Here is a 4,018-nt window from a genome sequence, read left to right as displayed (position 1 = left end):
GGACTGTTAAAGGCCCTGAGCCTGGGTTCCCAGGGTCAGCCTAGGCAAGTCTCAAGAAGCCAGGCTCTGTCTCACTATTGGGACAAAGGGTGGGTGATGGGTTCTAGGTTCACACCAACCTTCTTCTACCCAAAGTGACTTGACGCTGGGCCTTCTGCACACAGAAACAATGAGGGGACTGGGTCATTTTTCAAATGTGTTAAGGGAAAGAAAACAGCCTGGTTTTGGGTTTTGTTTTTTTTTGTTTGTTTGTTTTCAATTCTATAAAGTAGTTCAAAGGGTTGGCGTAGTAGAGAAAGGACTGGTTTTGCAGGGTTATTTTGAGAATAAGTCCTCCTGTGACTATCGTGAGGCCCTTGGGTGATGGGAGGGGCAACTTGGAAATGCTCCCTGGGCAGAATATCTGTAGCATCTTTCCACTCGGTGGCTGTTAATCATGATAAAGCTACAGCCAGGGCATGTACACCTCACAGTTCTGTGGCTTCGAAGAGCCACAGGATGGAGGATTTGGGAAACAGTCACACAAAGTGTCCTTGTGATAGTGACACTTTGGGCTTACCATGTTTTCTACGCATATAGAACTCCAAGCCTCTTGTAGTAAGACAATCCATGCAGGTCAGCCAATGGAATTCCAGCACCCTTAAGGCCATGAACACCCTTCAAGTTCTTGCCTGCTGCCAGGGAAGCCATAGCCAGAGATGTCAGCAGCCTCAAGAGAGAAGCAGAATCCTGTCTCACTGCCTAGAGAGCTGCCAGCAGGGTGGCAGATTTTATATGGGTCTGAAATATGTGCAGAACTACGGACATTTTGGAATTGTTACGAACGTACGTCTCTGAAACAGGCTTACTCATGTCTCCTTCTTCCCTCTCCTAATGGTTCTGAAGGCAGCAGTGAGGACCCTGAAGGTCTCTTCCGTGTGTTTATGAATTGATCCTGGTTTCTGAGATACTCAGAACCGCAAGTTAGCATTCAGGCCTCTCAGGCATCACAGGGGCAGGTTTAAGAGTCTCATTTTCTATCCAGGTAAGACCTTTCAAAGCTTTGGACCCACGGAGGCAAAAAATAAAACAGATTGATATTTGGATGGTTGTGCCCTCCTTGTAGAGAAGAAAATGGGGCATCAAAGGGAAGGGTAGCTCTCCTTGAGGCAAATGAAGGGGGAGGGTAAAGCCCCACCTCAGGCTCTAGGACAGCCAGGGATTTCAGCCCCCAAAACCATTCCTCCAGAGAGTCGTGTTTTCCAGATGTGTCTGATTTAATTCGGTGACAGGAGCCAGGCACGAGTGGGGAAAGGTACAACTAGCCTGGTTTCCTGCATCATTTCCATGTTTCCCACGCTTCCCAGCAAAGACGTAATATAGCGCATAGTCGAGGTTTGCCCATGTGTAAATGCTAGCAGTTGTTTGAAAATGAAACAAAACTTCACATTGGTTAAGCAAAACACAACCAAGAGATAAATCAGGCCTTGAGGTCATCTAGCCAGACTCTTGCTGGCTTTGTTTCCTTGTGCTCTGTGACTGTGGGTAAGATCACAGAAACAGGTCACAGGACAGGCCTCTCTGGGAAGGTTGGCCAAAATCAGCTAATAGAAACACAGCTAACCCTGACCTACATGGGCTGGAGAGATGGCTTAGTGGTCCAGAGCACTGGGTACTCTTCCAGAGAACAGGATTCTATTCCTAGCACCCATGTGGCAGCTCACAACTGTCTGTAACTCCTGTCTCAGGAGATCACAGCAATTTGGATATACTCATGTGAGCTAACCTGAAAGACTAGCCTGTTCTTCTAGGTATACACTTTATTTATTCATGTATTTTACGTATATGTGTGCCTCTGTCTTCAGACACACCCGAAGAGGCAATCAGATCCTATTATAAGGGGTTGTAAGCCACCATGTGGTTCCTGGGAATTGAACTCGGGACCTCTGGAAGATCCATCAAGCACTCTTAATCACTGAGCCATCTCTCCAGCCAGTTATGCAGATTCTCAAATGTTATGACTAGAAGTTTGTCACTTCTTCCTCACTGAAAGGCTGGCCTGGGTTTTCCTAAGGCTATTCTCTGGTGGGACTTCAGTGGCTCTCTTTACAACTGGGGATCCTGAGAGGGAGGGGGGTTGTCCTCTCTTGGAGCTATAAGTGAGAAGGCTTATGGGAGATCTCGCATATAGATTGTGAGCTGACACCTCGGAGCATTTCAGGGAGATCCAATCCATCCAGTCCACCCCAAGTCCCTCCAGGATACTGCTCTTCAGTGCCGCCTGTGGGCTGGAGATGTGCCACCATGGCCTCAGTCGCAAGTGTCCCGACGGAGAGTTCCTTGAATTTGAAGACAATGAATAAAGAATTTGTACTGTATTCCTATGAACTGAAGCAGGCCTTTCTTGTTTGACCAAAGGAATACTAAGGAATACCCAGTTTCATTCCTGCCACTGACCCCTAGGGGGCAGCAGAGCAATGGGAAATAGTAAGAGTGACCATGGCCAGCCTTTCAACGCTGTGGTATCCTACAAGATGGACCAGGCAGGGTTCTGGTTGTTCTTAACTCCAGGGTTCTGCTGCCATCAATCTCTGAGCCACCACTCTCAACATCCAGGCTGTTACTGCCTTCATTGCTAGAGGTTTTGCTCAACCCAAGAGAAAACAACCTGGTGAGACGGAGACCCATAACTGAGTTGGAAGAGCACTACCACACCTAGGTAGCTGAGCTTAGGCAAATTATTTCTTTGCTTTCTATCAAATGGGAAGAGCAATCCTGACCAGCCTTGCGAGATCCCCAAGAGGACTAGGCGAAGTCACTTAGAACAGTGGCTAACACTGGGAGGTGTTCTCTAAGCCCTTACTCCTACATCCCATAATACCAAGCCACTTTTGAGAAATGCAGTTTCTGGGGGGAAGTGGCTTCTAATTAATTAATTTGCATTTGGGATGAACTCAGATTATCCGTTGTTTCGAAACAGTGTTATCTAGAGAGCACTTTGAGATATTAATGTGGATAAATTGCTGTTGGGCTAATAAGACTTCCCCTGTGGGTGTGAATAGCAGTGTGCAAAGCATGCCTCTAATTTTCAAGACTCTAAATATAATAAAGTATTTTTCGGGAGTAAGCCACCTTAGACACAAGTGTTTCTGGAAGATCCGGAAAGTACAGTAAATTGTGATTATAGACACTACTGTATGGGAAATACGGGTGAGCCCCTTCAAAGACAGAAGATAGTAGAAACAGTCTGCTGATGGCGTTGGCAGCCACCCTCCTGTGACTTCCCACACTGTTCCAGCAGCCCTAAAGAACATGGGTCCAGTTCACTCACTGGGAGCCTGAACTGATAAAAACATCGTTGGAGAGAAACTAAGGTCAGAATGGAGGGCTAGCCTGGCCTAGCATGCAACAGGTCCTCGAACCCACCTCCAGCTCTTGGATGGATATGGATAGCCAAGCTAACAGACGCAAGTAGTGGGTTCTCAACAAATCTGGCTGTCTACTTTTCCTCTCAACTCCACCGAGTGAGGGGGGTTTTGTTTGGTTTGGTTTGGTTTCTGTTTTTGTAAGTTAAACACTAAGCTATCTGAAACCTCGTCCTATTTTCTCAGAGGTCTTCCAGTTCAGCCCTTCAGGATAGACTGGCAACATGGACAAGGAAGGTTCTGGTTGGTCCAGTGGTCAGGATGATGCTGCCTCCCAATTCATGTACTCTGTCTTTCTTCTCATCTTTCCCTAGGAAGATACTAGATGTTGATGCATCTTTGTGCAAAGCAGAGAAAGGCTCCTTCCTCTGGTATGGTGTTAGATACCTATGAGATCCATCACTCAGGACACTGATACAGAGCAATGGAGAATTTGAGCATAGGACTAGGATAATTATCAAGACTCTATCTCAAACAGGAAGGAGGAGAAAGGACGGACGGTGGGGGAGGCAGGGGGCCAAAGAGGATGGAGGAGGATGGAAGGGAATGGAGGGAGATGGAGGGGGATGGAGGGGGATGGAGGAAGATGGAGGGGGATGGAGGGGGATGGAGGG

This window comes from Mus caroli, chromosome 19 (assembly GCF_900094665.2).
Source record: "Mus caroli chromosome 19, CAROLI_EIJ_v1.1, whole genome shotgun sequence".
Taxonomy (NCBI): domain Eukaryota; kingdom Metazoa; phylum Chordata; class Mammalia; order Rodentia; family Muridae; genus Mus; species Mus caroli.
Note: the sequence above shows the minus strand (reverse complement) of the source record.